Raw genomic sequence first — 18,900 nt, 5'->3', positions numbered from 1 at the left:
AATAAACTAGACTAGAATCAAAATTACAATTACAGAGAGAACACCATACAAGGGACAAATAAAACAATTACAAAGGGAACGAGACTAAAGACAGAACACAGTTAAAACACACAGGAGACAATACAAACGCCAAGAGTACAAGAATGTCCAAAGGCGGGGGCTGGTGAAGAGTAGAGGAGAAAAGTCCTCGCAAGGGTGGGGGCTGTTGAGGAGAGGAGACAGGGGAAAAAGCTCCAGGGACAGGCGAACCCTCACAGTACTCCCCCCTCCAGGGACGGCTCCCAGACGTCAAAAGGGACCGTCCGGGAACGGGCAGGACAGGGGGCCGGGAGAACACAGGGAGAGTCCGGGGGAAAAAGTCAGGACGGACAAGGCCGGGACGAGCGACACTGGGGCAGGGGAGAGGCGACAGAAACCCAGGAGGGGCACAGGAGAAACGGGGGAGAGGAACAGGGCCGGAGAGGGGGCTGGAGAGGGGAGAACGGGGCACGGGATCAGGAGGACCGGAGACGGGGACAGAGGCCAGGAGAGGGGGGCTAGAGATGGGAACAGGGACAGGGACACGGTGAGGGGGTCGAGGGGAACTGGTAGCAGGGACAGAGGGCCGATGAGGGGGTCGAGGGGAACTGGTAGTCCTAGCTGTTGAGGCCTGGTTAGCCGCAGAGGCTAAGCTATCAGACAGGGCTGTACTAGTTGTTGAGGCCTGGTTAGCTGCAGAGGCTAAGCTATCAGACGGGGCTGTACTAGCTGTTGAGGCCTGGTTTGCTGCCGAGGCTAAGCTATCAGACAGGGCTGTACTAGCTGTTGTGGCCTGGTTAGCTGCAGAGGCTAAGCTATCAGACGGGGCTGTACTAGCTGTTGAGGCCTGGTTAGCTGCAGAGGCTAAGCTATCAGACGGGGCTGTACTAGCTGTTGAGGCCAAGACTTTAGCCGACAGGGCGACTCCAGGGATACTGACCTTGCTAGCTGAAGGGGCAGTCCTAGCAGTGGGGAACAGGCTAGCTGACGAAGCTACGCTAGCAGTAGGACTGAACTAGCAGTGGGAAACGGGCTAGCTGACGAAGCTACGCTAGCAGTAGGGACTGAACTAGCAGTAGGGAACAGGCTAGCCGGCGAAGCTACGCTAGCAGTAGGGACTGAACTAGCAGTAGGGAACAGGCTAGCTGACGAAGCTACAAGGGCTAGGCTAACCACAGGGGCAGGGTCAGCTATAGGGCTAACAGGCAGGGCTGAGGTGCTAGCAGTAGGTACCCTAGCAGGTGAGGCTATGCTGGTGGTTGAGGCCTTACTGGTGGTAGGGGCTTGACTGGAGGCTGGAGGCTGGAATAGGGACTTGATCCAGTGTCTGCCATACTCCTCCAGCTGTGGGGCCAGCTCAGGGTGCCACTCCCTGAGAGAGTAGAGCAGACGCAAAACATCCTTCCTCTCCTCCAAGGAGGAGGAAGGTAAATCCCCCAGTCTGAACGCCTCCAAGGCGCTCAAAGCCTCCCTCGTTCTGTTCGCTGGGTCCAAACATGGTCGGTTCATTCTGTTACGGATGTGTTGGCAGAGGGCCCAAGCGCAAACATATACAAGGGAGAGGTAGATATGGATTGTCAAAAGTGAGCACTGCTCCTTTAATCTTAAACACTTCGAGCCAGGGGTGAAGTGTAACAAAATAATCCAATGTAAACAGAGGGCAGCAACAAAGATGTTTACAAAAATACGTCCAAAGGCAGCAGCAAAAATACAAAAACAAAGAGTAGCACAGCTGAAGAACTGGCTACTACCGAAGGCACTTCCTTGTGTGAAAGCGAAGTAGGAGGCAAGTGTGTGGCCCCACCCCTGCTTATGTAGGTAAGCTGATGGGGGTGTGGCCAGACGGATGTTGGGATGTAAAGGTGCATTGTGGAATTTTTTATTCAATGCGCGTGCACGAGCGAGGTACAGTGCAGAGAGTGACGCCGAGCGAGAGCCATTACGAAACAGAACTGGCAGAGGACTAAATACGAAAAACTAATAATAATCTCATAAAGAGAGTAAGTCCAAAAGGCACAAACAAAACACTGCAAGGCAGGCTAGGAAAAACATGAACAACTGACTACAAATTAAACCCTAACAAACAAAATGAACATTCCACAAAAAACAACGAAGGGAGGAACAAACAAAATAAACACTAGGAACACTTACTACAAAAAATACTGGAAGGAGTAACAGGATCACAGGAACAGAGGAACTAGACAGCAAACACTAGTAGGGAATCCAAACAATGAACCGACAAAGAGAGAATGGCAAACGAGGCAGATATACACACACTGATTGACACAAGAGGGTAATTGGGAACGAGACACACCTGATGGGGAAAGCTGAACTAACACACAGGGGTAAGGAAAACAAAAGGCCAAACACACACTGGGGAATAAACTAGACTAGAATCAAAATTACAATTACAGAGAGAACACCATACAAGGGACAAATAAAACAATTACAAAGGGAACGAGACTAAAGACAGAACACAGTTAAAACACACAGGAGACAATACAAACGCCAAGAGTACAAGAATGTCCAAAGGTGGGGGCTGGTGAAGAGTAGAGGAGAAAAGTCCTCGCAAGGGTGGGGGCTGTTGAGGAGAGGAGACAGGGAAAAAAGGTCCAGGGACAGGCGAACCCTCACACATTTGACGTAAAAACTGTACATTGGAGGAGGTTGGGTGGGATTGGGTGGGGGCGGGTTGGGTAGGAGGGGTTGGGGGGGTGGGAAACACTGTACATTAGAATATTGACAATCATACTAGGTAATTTACTGTACATTGGAGGGGGTTGGGGGGGGAACACTGTACAAACAAGCAAAACTGTACATTGGAATATTGACAAAACCATACTAGGTAATTTACTGTACATTGGAGGGGGTTGGGTTAGGACATTTACAGGGGCCAGTGTATCTTGTAGACCAGGCCCATTGCAAGTTGCTGTACTCTGTCGTCTACTCTAAGCCATCCTAGGTTGTCAAAGTGGGCAAGGGTGAGGTGGGTTCTAGGAGTAAGGTCAAGCAGTAGTCTGACCAGTTTGTTTTGAGATGTTTGTAATTTTGTTTTTAGCGCCTTTGAGGTGCTTTGGTACCATGAGGTGCAAGCATAGTCATAGTACCCTTGAATGAGTGCTCCTGCCAGAGTCTTCATGGTATTCTTGTTTACCAGAGAGGAGATCCGGTACAAGAATCGAGTTGGTTGGTTGACTTTTTTTATTACATTGGATGCCATTTTGTCACAGGAAAGATTAGCCTCTAGGATGGAACCCAGGTAGGTAATCTTTCCTTGTGACAATATTGTCACCCACTGTAACTGAGAAGCCGTCGGTCTTGCTGAGTTTGTTATTTGAACCGAAGAGAATGGACTCTGTTTGTTATCAGCGAGCCATATGCAGATTTTGCCTAGTTCCGAGCTGAGGGTTTTTTCAACCTGTAACTTGTTCTTGTCAGAGACCAGCAGGGCTGAGTCGTCCGCAAACAGGAACAAGTTGCAGTCACAAGCTGACGACATGTCATTTGCATAAATTAGGAACAGTAGCGGTCCTAGTATGCTTCCTTGTGGAACACCAGACACAGCTCACTGTGAGGGGGGGGGGGGGGGGGGGTAGGGTACCGTTTATCTCCACCATCTGTTCCCTCCCCTCAAGGTAGGATTGCATCCAGCTCACTGATAGACTATCAAAACCAATTGCTTTTAGCTTGTCAATCAGAATGGAGTGATTGACAGTGTCGAAGGCCTTTTGTAGGTCCAGCATGACCATGCCGCAGTATTTGCCCGCGTCCACCTCTTGTTTGATGTGGTTGTTCAAATAGAGAAGGCATGTGTCAGTGGAGTGGGATGTTCTGAAGCCAGATTGGAATTCGTAGATTCGATTTTTTTCCGCTACTGTAGGTACTTTTCGACCTGTTCGTAGAATATTTTTTCCATGACTTTCGAGATGGAGGTAAGAATAGAAACAGGGCGGTAGTTGCCTGGGTCTAATTTGCTGCCCTTTTTGTGCAGAGGGGTCACCCTCGCAATTTTGAAGTCCTTGGGGACGTGTCCCTGTTTTATGGAGAGGTTTATTATGTGTGTGATGATTGGGGTGATGGCGGCTGCTGAGTCTCTGAGGAATTTGGAGGGGATGTTGTCATGGCCAGTGGCCTTGTTAGGTTGGAGGGAGCTCAGTTTTCATCTGTTGTTACCATTTCCAGCTTGAAGTCGTCCTTGCGGACCCCTAGGTTTTTGTAGTAAGCTACTATGTGTTCTACCCCATAATGCCCTGAGTGGGAGGGTAGTTTGTTTACCAGTGTTGTGGCCAGTGTGCGAACCATAGCATGGTCTTTGGGTGAGCCAGATAATTTTTTTTTGCTGTGTATGTATGTATGTGACAAATAAACCTCTTGAATCCTGTCATATATTCAATCAGTTTCAGTAACTACAGAACACATAATACTAGACAACTCACTTGTTGAGGTCCGGCCGTCTGGACGGTCTGGGCTTCCACGGCACGGTCACCGGGCGTTGTAATACTAATAATAGTCCCCCCACCGGAGCAGCACCAAGCAGGTGTAATTGTAACGGCGTCGCCTGTATGATCCCGCGGCCCGCCTCCTGCTGCTCTGTCAGCTTCACTGTCTTCGTGAAACCAAAATTGGTTAGGCTTACTTGTTTTCGTTTAGACATTATGCATTCCTGAGTGACCTTATTTACTGGCTGTCAAAACGATCACTGTGTCAACAAGTCAGGTTACAAAGTGGGTCAAGTTTGATTTGTACCGTGCGTGCGTGCAGGCTGCAGCGCCGCCACGCTCCGAATGGTAATTGCAAGAATAGCATGCATGTTGCCATATTACGTGTGAATTAGTGCGCAAATCATTAATCATACATCCAAAATAGCATACGTTTATTATTATACACGGTGATGATACAGAAAATTACAGAAAAATTAGAAATGCATGGCAAAAGTAGCATTTATTTTCAGTAATTTAGAGACCCCCAGGGGAGCTTTAGAGACCCCCAGGGGAGCTGATGTCTGATCTAGGGGAGCTATAGCGGACCGAGCTCCCCCCGTGGATCGCACCCTGGTTGTGGCTATGTTTGTGAAGAAAATGTTTAAGTAATTGGCTACATCCAGCTTGTCTGTGATGAGCGTGTTGTCCATTTTTATGTTTATGTTTGAGAATCTGGTTTTAAGTTTTTTACTGCAGCCTAGTTTATTATTGAGTCATTTCCAAAGTTCACGTGGTTTGTTTTTGTTTTCCTCAGTTTTGTCATTGATGAAATTCTTTTTTGCAGTTTTGATCATGGAGTTTACGTCGTTTCTTAGTCTGTTTCTTTCCAGTTTGAGTTCAGTCACGTGGGCTTGGAGTTCACTGCTCGTGCTTTTGGTAAGCTTTGACTGACTTTTACGAAACTCAGAGCATTTTTTGTCTCTGGTTTTCATAGCGGCCAGTATTTCGGAGTGCATCCACGGCTCAGCGCGATTTTTTACCCTGGTGGTTCTTAGGGGGGCCATGTCGTTTAGTATTGTTGAAAATTTGGTTTTGAAACCAAGCCATGTTTCTTCAACCAGTGTACTTTGCCGCATGGTATGCCAGGTCGAGGGCCTTGAAGCGGATTCGTGCAGCAATGGGGAGCCAGTGCAGGTCCCTAAGAAGTGGGGTGACATGGGCCGACTTCGGTAGGTTTGAGATCAGGCGGGCCGCTGCATTCTGAATGAGTTGAAGAGGCTTGGTGGCAGTGGCCGGGAGGCTTATAGCTTATCCGCAACAGTAAGTGACTTCCGGGGTAGGCCTGATTGGCCCCGACAGGCACGTGACGCGCAACTTTCTCTGCCGCGCGGCACGCTCCGCGGAGCCGAGCGGCAGAGCTTGCGGAATTACGTAACCGTCCAAATACGCCATGACTTTCATTCGGCGCTTCAGCTCACCTGGCAGAGCAGCGGTCCTGCGATCCTGCGGTCCGTTGTTGGTGAGTTTGAATCCCATCGAATCTTCTTTTTTTTTAACGTGATTTTTTTTTAACGTGTATTCTTTCGCCGGTTAAGGTTAGGCATGGTTAAGGTTAAGGTTAAGGTTAGGCATTGTTTCGGAGTTGGTTAAGGTTAGAACGGTTAAGTTTAGGCGCTGTTAAGGAGCTGGTTAAGGTTAGAGTTTGTCTTAGAGAATGGCAATATTCTTTCTATGGTTAAGGTTAGGCATGGTTAAGGTTAAGGTTAAGGTTAGGCATTGTTTCGGAGTTGGTTAAGGTTAGAACGGTTAAGTTTAGGCGCTGTTAAGGAGCTGGTTAAGGTTAGAGTTTGTGTTAGAGAATGGCAATAGACAGCCTATTTCCGCGCGACAGCTCTCAGCAGCCTCGTTGCGCGTCCTGAGTTTGCCGCGTCACGTGCCTGTCGGGGCCAATCAGGCCTCCCCGGAAGTCACTTACTGTTGCGGAACAGTTACACGCGGCCGGGAGGCCAGCAAGCAGTGCGTTGCAGTAGTCAAGGCGGGAGATGACTGTTGATTGGCCGAGGAGTTGGGTGGCTTCTTTTGTCAGGAAGGGGCGGATCCTTCTGACGTTGCTCAGGAGGAATCTGCAGGTTCTGGTTGTCGCTGCAATGTCAGAGGAGAAGTTCAACTGGTCATCGAGGGCAACACCAAGGTTCTTGGCGGTCGGGGACGCGGTCACAGCTGTATTCTCGACTGTGATGGAAAGGTCGGTCAGGGGAGAGGATTTGACCGGCAGGTGGAGCAATTCTGTTTTGCTTAGGTTCAGTTTGAGGTGGTTGGTCATCATCCAGGCGGAGATGTCGGACAGACAGGCCGAGATCCGCTCAGAGACGTGGATATCTGAGGGAGGGAAGGAGAGGAAGAGTTGAGTATCATCGGCATAACAATGATACGAGAAGCCATGAGACGTGATAATGTTACCCAGTGATTTAGTGTAGAGGGAGAAGAGAAGGGGTCCTAGTTACTGTCAAATGAGCCATAGTATTGTCTCCATAGCTATAATATAGAATATAGATAAATAGCCCTGTAAACACTGCGACGCACAGTGAAAATTCCTATATTTTTTTTTCTTTTTTTTATCTTTCTTCCCCTCCTTTTTCCCGATTTTTCTCCCATCCCACCCTTCCTGGTTGTTGCGTACTTTCCCCTACTGTTGGCCCGGAGACCGGAGACTGTCACATGCTTTCCTCCGACGCATGTGCAGCCTGGGGCAGGCCAACCTGGCCGCGCAGGTTCTCACCGGTGAGAGTGTAGCGTGTGGGAGGCCACACTATCTCTCCTTAGTTCCAACCCTTGCTGAGCAGGCGCCCCGACCGAACTGTAGGGGTCGCTGTCCACAACGCCCAGGACACACCCTTCAGCTTTCCCACCCCCTGATACAGCCAATTGTATCAGTGTGAGAGGCCAGCCAAGCTGATAGCAACGCCGGGAGCTGGATTCGAACAGGCGAATCCAGTGTCTCCCGGTGTTGGTGATGAACGTAATCTCCGTGCGCCACCTGCCCCCCCTGAAAAAATCCCTATCTTTTACAGCGGTGGCCTAATGAGTACAAGGATGGCTCAAATGGCTGGCGCTGAAAGTCCTATCGAAACAACAACAACAATAACAACAACGTCAACAACACACATATCACTCATTGGCTGCCAGCTATTAGCCTTATCCTGTAGTAGCTACTGCCACCGCTGTAAACGATGGGAGTTAGTCATCTTGTTTGTAGAGCTAAATCTATATTCTATATTATAGCCATGGATACAATACTATAGTCATTTGACATTGAGTTTCTTCCGGTCAAGATGCAAAAAAGAGAAAATGTTCCATCCATACGTTCCCGTGTTATACTGTGGTGAATATAAGTATGGTTTTAGAGCGGTCTAGGGTAATTCATGAAATGCTGAGTTATAGCCCTACACATCAATTCCATTGTAGACGCTGCCGTTTCTTGCCTGAACCCGCTATTGTCAAATCTACAATATAGGTATTATGTTCCATCATGAATGCATGAAAGGGGGGGGGGGGTTGTTTCTGATTATTTGATTGTCAGTAACGGCATTCGCATTGAACATTAAAAACGGTTATCAGCCCGATCGGTGTAAAAGCATTGCAGGATCAAGCTAGAATTTACGTCAAATCGACCTTACCTGTGGCCGGGAGTAATCTAAAAAGAATATTCCAATTTCTTGATCGCCATCTGGTAAATCCAATGTCCATTTGCTCGACGGCATAATCAACCATAACATATGGATCGGGCATATTTGACGGACTTCAATGTAACCGGCAGAACGGTTCGCCTCGCCCGAGAAGGAAATATGAAACCCGAGACCTGGGGCCATCCCACAGCCCAGGATACAATGTTAGAAAGGGTGCTCGATACCGCCGTCTAGCGTGATGCGGCCGGTATTGCACCTAGGCATTCTCAATGCGATTTCCAATGTTAACGCCGAGTCAGTAGGCCTGTAATGAATAGAAATATCGAATAGAATAAATAACAATCAAATAACATATATATACACATGGTTGGCGTTCAACGGTTGTCGGACAAACACGTATATAATCGTTGTCGAGTTAACCATATAAACCTTGTCAGAAATAATGTAACAATACATCACACAATGATGGAGTAATGTACACGAGGTCCTGCATGAAGACGAAATAATAAAGTTCACCTGACCTAACCATGAAAATAACAGGAAACAGGCTCTAGTACTGTAACTGGGGTTGAAATAATATAACATAACAAGTCATGAGCGTTACCGTCCTGTCGATCCAGATAGCTGTGGCAGTCCACAGGGTAACTCTAATGTTAGCTTGGGTATCCGGAAAATATGCAAGCCTCATAAATAGCCCATTCCAAGTCAGGGACAGGGGACATCACGAAGATGTCGTCCCGATGCCATCGACAGCGGGCTCAGTGCCACACCTCAGGAAACACTCTGCGGGAATCATCTGCTCCAAGTACTGAATTGGCGCATCTCCCTCAGCGTTTTCAGGTAAACTGTGGAGAGTCACAGCCACGTGACCCCACAATCGCCATCTCGTCCCCCAGTACAGACGCTATTAAGACAATGGAAAATGACCGCCCAGAATGACAGAGTGGGTGTGAAGTGCCACAGAACAAGTGACACTTTTTGACAATGACATCCTGAGTCGTTCCAATATAGCCGTATATACCTATTTTTCACATGTAATTATATGCTTCATTATTCAATTGATGATGGACAATGATCTCCCAGAATGACAGAGTGGGTGTGAAATGCCACAGAACGAGTGACACTTTTGGACAATGACATCCTGGGTCGTTCCTATATGATCAGTATAAATCTTTAAACTAAACTCTGGAAAGACTATGATGGCTATACTTATAAAAAATGGAACTGAGCCTTTAAATGTCTCCATAGAAGGGGCTGGTGTCTGTGAAAAGGGAGTGAACCTGCGGAATGTGAGGCCATGGAGAAGAGAGGGGCCACTATAGCCGTATAAACTATTTTTCACATGTAATAATTATGGAAACATATATACTGTTGGTATAAAGGTATATATATATAATGCTATATTAATTATATGTTTCATAATTCTCTGCTTAAAAAGAATGATATGCTTGGCGACGATACCTACAGAAGGTATCATAACCCTTGCCTGTTCTGCCTGTTTCTCTTACTGTTAGAGTGAGTCAGAACGAAAGAGGCCCCATGCAGTAGGGGAGTGACCGGCTGGAATGCAAGGCCAAGAAGAGGGAGCTCTAGTCAGAGGGGCATTGTATTCTTATGAATTACTTGATTTGATATGTAACTGCAAAGTAACAAATAACTGAAGGAGGGATATGACACGTACTGTACAGTGATTGGAGCTATGTACTGATGATGGCGTGACGTGACGGACCTTATAAAAAGGGCCAACTGGCGAGAGCACGGCGGATTTTTACACTGAGCTGGAGAGAGAAGAAGAATGGTGCTTAGAGACTTTTTTGAGAGATTTTGAAGTTTTTACCAGTGTGTGACTTGGAAGACAAGATGCAGGCACAAGCCGAGACTAAGAGATGACATGTTTTGTTTTATATAATCTTTTAAACTGTAATGGATATTTTTTATATAGTCTTTTTCTGTAACTTCATTGAAATAAAAATGACTTTTTATAATCCATTGAGTTCTTGGACTGATCCCTGCCAGCAATGCCAGAAAATACCAGCCGCGCCCTGATTTCCTCTGAAGGTGACTATTTGTACTGGCAACATACTACAGATTGAATCACTTGACTGGTTAATGCTTTTCAGCTAAGAGATATAAATATATATGTGTATATGATATGTACTGATAAGAAATACTATACATGGAGATGGATGTTGTTTGCGGGTTCCGGTGTCTCTGTGTCCAGACTGACTCTGTCTTATGTGGGATCTCGACCGTCTGAATCACTGCAGGGTCAGACGGTCGGTTCCGTTGACGGAGGAGGAGGAGGAGGAGGACAGGAGGGGCCGGGGAGTGCAAACAATGATTACGTGTTAGTACAGTGGTAATACTTATTAAAAAAGTAGTAATACAACCAAGCTTTCAAATGAGCAGTATTACAAGCCCTTTCGTAAAATGATGATAATGATGATGATGATAATAATAATATTATTTTTATTACAGGCGATAATGGTTCTCCTAGACATACATTCGGTTTATTTCAAACAAGAAGAGATTAACAACTCTTCATGATTACATTTCATATCAACTGGATATCACAAGACCAGTGACTTGAAGTAATCTAGACAGAAATAGTAAATTGACTCGAGAACTTGGCGAGTTTAGCACCTCGCCGGGGGATATCGAGCGGCCGCAGGTTTATATCTCGAGTAGGTGATTGAGATGTATAGAGGCGACCTGTAGCTTTCAACATGGCGTCCCTGGTTAGGGCTGAGATCGGTAAGATAACAGCCAAAATAAAATAAACTAGAAATATTGAAGAAAAAAAAAACGGAGAACCGAGTTTTAGAATACACCAGTCAAAGGATATTGATCTGTAGGGCCCTCGATGGAGAGCAGTGGCAAATTAAAGGCATCTGCATAGTGGGGGCATTGCTGGTGGAGCGGTTGAGGCCGCAAAATTGGATTAAAGAAAGAAAAAAAAAAAAGGGTAAAGAAAACCCTCTCTCTAAAATGTCTGGCAGTTTAGAGAGACAGAAGCGCAGTCAAAACGACCGTTCACAGAAAGGCGAGCTGGATGGCTACCTAGCCCAAAGATACCGTATGTGAGTATGGGAGACTGGATGTGAAGCGAAGTCAAAACGACCGTTCACAGAAAGGCGAAGCTAACTAGCACTACATCGGCTAACAAGCCAGTGCTAACACCCATGAGCTGGCTTTAGCCAGACGGAAGACCCATGAGCTAGCCAGACGGTGCGACCCATGAGCTGGCTAGACGGAAGACCCAGGAGCTGGCCGTAGCCAGACGGAAGCTAACTAGCACTACATCGGCTAACAAGCCAGTGCTAACACCCATGAGCTGGCTTTAGCCAGACGGTGCGACCCATGAGCTGGCTAGACGGAAGACCCAGGAGCTGGCCGTAGCCAGACGGAAGCTAACTAGCACTACATCGGCTAACAAGCCAGTGCTAACACCCATGAGCTGGCTTTAGCCAGACGGAAGACCCATGAGCTAGCCAGACGGTGCGACCCATGAGCTGGCTAGACGGAAGACCCAGGAGCTGGCCGTAGCCAGACGGAAGCTAACTAGCACTACATCGGCTAACAAGCCAGTGCTAACACCCATGAGCTGGCTTTAGCCAGACGGAAGACCCATGAGCTAGCCGTAGCTAGACGGAAGCTAACTAGCACTACATCGGCTAACAAGCCAGTGCTAACACCCAGGAGCTGGCACGCCAGAAGCTAGCTCAGGAGGAGCTAGCACAAGAGAAGCTAGCTCAGGAGGAGCTAGCACGAGAGAAGCTAGCTCAAGAGGAGCTAGCACGAGAGAAGCTAGCTCAGGAGGAGCTAGCACGAGAGAAGCTAGCTCAGGAGGAGCTAGCACGAGAGAAGCTAGCTCAAGAGGAGCTAGCACGAGAGAAGCTAGCTCAGGAGGAGCTAGCACGAGAGAAGCTAGCTCAAGAGGAGCTAGCACGAGAGAAGCTAGCTCAGGAGGAGCCAGCACGAGAGAAGCCAGCTCAGGAGGAGCTGGCACGCCAGAAGCCAGCTCAGGAGGAGCCAGCACAAGAGAAGCTAGCTCAAGAGGAGCTAGCACGAGAGAAGCTAGCTCAGGAGGAGCTAGCACGAGAGATGCTAGCTCAGGAGGAGCTGGCACGCCAGAAGCTAGCTCAGGAGAAGCTAGCACGAGAGAAGCTAGCTCAAGAGGAGCTAGCACGAGAGAAGCTAGCTCAAGAGGAGCTAGCACGAGAGAAGCTAGCTCAAGAGGAGCTAGCACGAGAGAAGCTAGCTCAGGAGGAGCTAGCACGAGAGAAGCTAGCTCAAGAGGAGCCAGCACGAGAGAAGCTAGCTCAGGAGGAGCTAGCACGAGAGAAGCCAGCTCAGGAGGAGCTGGCACGCCAGAAGCTAGCTCAGGAGGAGCTAGCACAAGAGAAGCTAGCTCAGGAGGAGCTAGCACGAGAGAAGCCAGCTCAGGAGGTGCTGGCACGCCAGAAGCTACCTCAGGAGGAGCTAGCACGAGAGAAGCTAGCTCAAGAGGAGCTAGCACGAGAGAAGCTAGCTCAAGAGGAGCTAGCACGAGAGAAGCTAGCTCAGGAGGAGCTAGCACGAGAGAAGCTAGCTCAAGAGGAGCCAGCACGAGAGAAGCTAGCTCAGGAGGAGCTAGCACGAGAGAAGCCAGCTCAGGAGGAGCTGGCACGCCAGAAGCTAGCTCAGGAGGAGCTAGCACAAGAGAAGCTAGCTCAGGAGGAGCTAGCACGAGAGAAGCCAGCTCAGGAGGAGCTGGCACGCCAGAAGCTACCTCAGGAGGAGCTAGCACGAGAGAAGCTAGCTCAAGAGGAGCCAGCACGAGAGAAGCTAGCTCAGGAGGAGCTAGCACGAGAGAAGCCAGCTCAGGAGGAGCTGGCACGCCAGAAGCTAGCTCAGGAGGAGCTAGCACAAGAGAAGCTAGCTCAGGAGGAGCTAGCACGAGAGAAGCTAGCTCAAGAGGAGCTAGCACGAGAGAAGCTAGCTCAGGAGGAGCTAGCACGAGAGAAGCTAGCTCAGGAGGAGCTAGCACGAGAGAAGCTAGCTCAAGAGGAGCTAGCACGAGAGAAGCTAGCTCAGGAGGAGCTAGCACGAGAGAAGCTAGCTCAAGAGGAGCTAGCACGAGAGAAGCTAGCTCAGAAGGAGCCAGCACGAGAGAAGCCAGCTCAGGAGGAGCTGGCACGCCAGAAGCCAGCTCAGGAGGAGCCAGCACAAGAGAAGCTAGCTCAAGAGGAGCTAGCACGAGAGAAGCTAGCTCAGGAGGAGCTAGCACGAGAGATGCTAGCTCAGGAGGAGCTGGCACGCCAGAAGCTAGCTCAGGAGAAGCTAGCACAAGAGAAGCTAGCTCAGGAGGAGCTAGCACAAGAGAAGCCAGCCCAGGAGATGCTAGCCCAGGAGAAGCTGGCACGGGTAGCTCAGGAGAGGCTGGCGCGGCAGATGCTAGCTCAGGAGAAGTTGGCACGGGTAGCTCAGAAGAAACTGGCGCAGCAGATGCTAGCTCATGAGAAGCTGGCGCAGCAGATGCTCGCTCAGGAGATACAAGCACACAAGACGCTAGCTCGCATGTTGAGACATCTCAAAGGACTAGAGATCCCCGAAAGGGCCTCAATGGACCAACTGATGGAAAGAGAAGTAAGGACCCCCGGTCAAGATCCAGGGTATAAGATGGTGGAGAAACTAATCCCACAGGTGCGAGGCGGGAGCATGTCTCTCAATGATGCAGCAGGATCAGTCATGAATGGAACACTTATGCAAGGATCATGCTCACTGCTTGAAAAGCTACTCAGAGGAGTCCCAGGGGGTAACCCACTGGCAGCCCGATGCGCAGCATGGTCACAAGACCAGCTACGTATCGAATGTATGCTGTATGACCAAGTTAAAATGCTATCTGACAAAAGGGGGGCCTCCCAGGAGTTCCCCCCGAAAACAACCAAGGACAGAACAGGGAAAAAGAAGTACCAATACCTACCTGCAGACGAGTGGGCCGCACTAACCCCAGAACAGCAAGCAGAGGTGAGGACAACAAGGGAGGAATTCAAAGCCCGGAAGGAGAATCAATAGTATCCTTACCCTCTGGGGCCCTGACACAAGTGACTCAAGCAAGTGCAAACTGCACTTGACATACAGCTCATCTGTCAAGAGGAATAATATAAAGTGTTATTGTCATTTAGGAAGAAACATGACATAAAATACTACAAAAGTTTTGTATATATTCTAAGTATAATATATAAAGATGTTCGTCCTTGCTCTAAACCCAGAGTAAAGTGAATTTGTAATCTATTTCATTCGGAAGGGATTTCCTGACAGCAACCATTTGGTGGGTTAGCACCCTACCAGCCATATCAGCTGCATGAGATGTACACTCACCAGCACCTATGGGAAAAAAATTGAGACTCTGCAAACTCTCATCAAGCTTAGCACCTTGACGCGGGGGGACAGAGCGAGCATCAGGGTCTCTGTATCCGACGGGCCTATCAGATTTGTGGGGACTTGGAAGCCTCAGCATACAGGACGCTGTGGTGCTTGGGCGGCCAAGTCACTGGTTTATAGGTCTGTCAAAACGGATTGGAGGTTCCGGGGCTAAGAACATAAGTTCAAGTGAGTTGGGCTTTGTACTATTTAAATAGGTATCAAGAAACCGAAAGAATATGAACCGAAATGACTGCTGTCGGGTGCCTCTGGAGTAGAATTAATTACAGATTTGAAAAAAACCAAACGTAGAAGGTTCTACTCAAAGAAAGAATCACACTTAAAGTATATTTCTGTGATAGCAGTAAAAGTTTACTCACGACTAAAAAGTTACGTAATGTTTTCTTACAGTCAAAAAACGTAGAAGGTTCTACTCAAAGAAAGAATCACACTTAAAGTATATTTCTGTGATAGCAGTAAAAGTTTACTCACGACTAAAAAGTTACGTAATGTTTTCTTACAGTCAAAAAACGTAGAAGGTTCTACTCAAAGAAAGAATCACACTTAAAGTATATTTCTGTGATAGCAGTAAAAGTTTACTCACGACTAAAAAGTTACGTAATGTTTTCTTACAGTCAAAAAACGTAGAAGGTTCTACTCAAAGAAAGAATCACACTTAAAGTATATTTCTGTGATAGCAGTAAAAGTTTACTCACGACTAAAAAGTTACGTAATGTTTTCTTACAGTCAAAAAACGTAGAAGGTTCTACTCAAAGAAAGAATCACACTTAAAGTATATTTCTGTGATAGCAGTAAAAGTTTACTCACGACTAAAAAGTAACGTAATTACAGTCGAAACCTAAGTAGAAAAAATAGGTACCAGGTCACCTCAACCAGAAGTAACCTAATGTTTACTTAAAATCAGAATAAGTCCTGCTACTGGGACGGAAATGGAACCGGCGTAATAATACAGGCTAGTGTTATCAGCAGGAGCTGAGTCTATAAGAGGCTACATAGCCTGAATCTACAAGCTGGCTAACTAGCCGGAGCTAATACCAGACATAAACAGTAACTAACTACCCAGTCTGGACCGAGACAAGCACAACACAGGGTAGACCCCCTGTGCAAGAAGGAAGTGGACGGAAACAACAGTCCGAAGGATCTGTGAACAATGTGCGCTGGTAAAGGTGCGCTGGTAAAGGGACAAAACCTGAATCAGTGCCACACTCCTAGACGGGGGGGGGGGGGGGGGGGGGGGGGCGGTCCCCCGGAGTCAGTGGACGACGCAGCGAATGACAAGAAGGAATATACTGACTCAGGTCAGAAATCGGGAATGGAGGAAGACCGGGATAGGTCAAGCTCCAGAGCATCCTCAGGGTCCTCATCTAGACCTCCCAGACCTCCCAGACCTCCCAGACCTCCTAGACCTCCCAGACCGGACAGAGAGACATCGGCCTGGATCCAGGTTACAGGGCGACGAGAGCCCTGAATGGACCTGATAGAGAGAAAAGGAATGAGTCCTCTGTGGACTGTATCTGTGATGTCCTGCGAGGCCTACGGACAGGGTCACAAGACCAGGCCAACCACACTTCAATAGAGGACTGCTGCTACAATTCTCGGGGATCCGTGGGGGTCGCCCGAGAAGTGACAAATCAACCTACCTCAAACTATGGGAGAGATCCAAGAGGTCAGAGGGGGCGACCCCAAGATGACCAAGATGACCAAGATGACCAAGGTGACCAAGATGACCAAGGTGACCAAGATGACCAAGACGACAACAGCCTGGGTGCAACGGCCGGGAACAACAGATGCAAGTCTTCCCGCCGGATACCAAGCAACAACGTGACCCCTATCCTGTCGAGCCGTCCAGCCAGGGAACAACAGATGCAAGTCTTCCCGCCGGCTACCAGGGTAACAAGGTACCGAGATGGCAGAGGGGGTGTGGAGAGTCACAGCCACGTGACCCCACAATCGCCATCTCGTCCCCCAGTACAGACGCTATTAAGACAATGGAAAATGACCGCCCAGAATGACAGAGTGGGTGTGAAGTGCCACAGAACAAGTGACACTTTTTGACAATGACATCCTGAGTCGTTCCAATATAGCCGTATATACCTATTTTTCACATGTAATTATATGCTTCATTATTCAATTGATGATGGACAATGATCTCCCAGAATGACAGAGTGGGTGTGAAATGCCACAGAACGAGTGACACTTTTGGACAATGACATCCTGGGTCGTTCCTATATGATCAGTATAAATCTTTAAACTAAACTCTGGAAAGACTATGATGGCTATACTTATAAAAAATGGAACTGAGCCTTTAAATGTCTCCATAGAAGGGGCTGGTGTCTGTGAAAAGGGAGTGAACCTGCGGAATGTGAGGCCATGGAGAAGAGAGGGGCCACTATAGCCGTATAAACTATTTTTCACATGTAATAATTATGGAAACATATATACTGTTGGTATAAAGGTATATATATATAATGCTATATTAATTATATGTTTCATAATTCTCTGCTTAAAAAGAATGATATGCTTGGCGACGATACCTACAGAAGGTATCATAACCCTTGCCTGTTCTGCCTGTTTCTCTTACTGTTAGAGTGAGTCAGAACGAAAGAGGCCCCATGCAGTAGGGGAGTGACCGGCTGGAATGCAAGGCCAAGAAGAGGGAGCTCTAGTCAGAGGGGCATTGTATTCTTATGAATTACTTGATTTGATATGTAACTGCGAAGTAACAAATAACTGAAGGAGGGATATGACACGTACTGTACAGTGATTGGAGCTATGTACTGATGATGGCGTGACGTGACGGACCTTATAAAAAGGGCCAACTGGCGAGAGCACGGCGGATTTTTACACTGAGCTGGAGAGAGAAGAAGAATGGTGCTTAGAGACTTTTTTGAGAGATTTTGAAGTTTTTACCAGTGTGTGACTTGGAAGACAAGATGCAGGCACAAGCCGAGACTAAGAGATGACATGTTTTGTTTTATATAATCTTTTAAACTGTAATGGATATTTTTTATATAGTCTTTTTCTGTAACTTCATTGAAATAAAAATGACTTTTTATAATCCATTGAGTTCTTGGACTGATCCCTGCCAGCAATGCCAGAAAATACCAGCCGCGCCCTGATTTCCTCTGAAGGTGACTATTTGTACTGGCAACATACTACAGATTGAATCACTTGACTGGTTAATGCTTTTCAGCTAAGAGATATAAATATATATGTGTATATGATATGTACTGATAAGAAATACTATACATGGAGATGGATGTTGTTTGCGGGTTCCGGTGTCTCTGTGTCCAGACTGACTCTGTCTTATGTGGGATCTCGACCGTCTGAATCACTGCAGGGTCAGACGGTCGGTTCCGTTGACGGAGGAGGAGGAGGAGGAGGACAGGAGGGGCCGGGGAGTGCAAACAATGATTACGTGTTAGTACAGTGGTAATACTTATTAAAAAAGTAGTAATACAACCAAGCTTTCAAATGAGCAGTATTACAAGCCCTTTCGTAAAATGATGATAATGATGATGATGATAATAATAATATTATTTTTATTACAGGCGATAATGGTTCTCCTAGACATACATTCGGTTTATTTCAAACAAGAAGAGATTAACAACTCTTCATGATTACATTTCATATCAACTGGATATCACAAGACCAGTGACTTGAAGTAATCTAGACAGAAATAGTAAATTGACTCGAGAACTTGGCGAGTTTAGCACCTCGCCGGGGGATATCGAGCAGCCGCAGGTTTATATCTCGAGTAGGTGATTGAGATGTATAGAGGCGACCTGTAGCTTTCAACATAAACCATAAACTCAAATATTGCACCTCCTGTTTTGGTCCTCTAGGTCGTCCACATAGAGAAGCAGCTTGTCTCGTATGAAGGTGATGGCAGAGAAGTTGGTCTTCGAGTCGCTTTTTACTGTAGCTAGCTCTCCTTTTAGCGACGTGACCCCCATGGTCATGGTTGCTAGCTCCGATTGGAATACATCAAGCTTGCTAGTTAGCTTCTGCATGCTAGCCTCAAGTTCCTCACGTAACAAGGATCTGATAAAATCCTTATCTTCGTCTTTCAGAGTTCCAGTCGTCTTATCCTTTAGTTTGGACATTGTCACAGAGTATAAGTAGGAATATATGGTGTGAAATTAACGAGGTAATAGCAAAAGATGTGAAGTTGTCGAAGAGCTTAAAAACAAAGCAACCATCTGATCCGAGCGGAAACTGGAACCTCAGATTTTGATTATTTGAAGTGAGGACACATAAAATGTTGGGCAATGAGGACCATTCAACTCAATCAGTAAAATATGTGCTTATTCCACAAATGTGTCTGCAGTTGAGTCTACACGGACTTC

This window comes from Notolepis coatsorum (assembly GCF_963971535.1).
Source record: "Notolepis coatsorum genome assembly, chromosome: 13".
NCBI lineage: Eukaryota > Metazoa > Chordata > Actinopteri > Aulopiformes > Paralepididae > Notolepis > Notolepis coatsorum.
Note: the sequence above shows the minus strand (reverse complement) of the source record.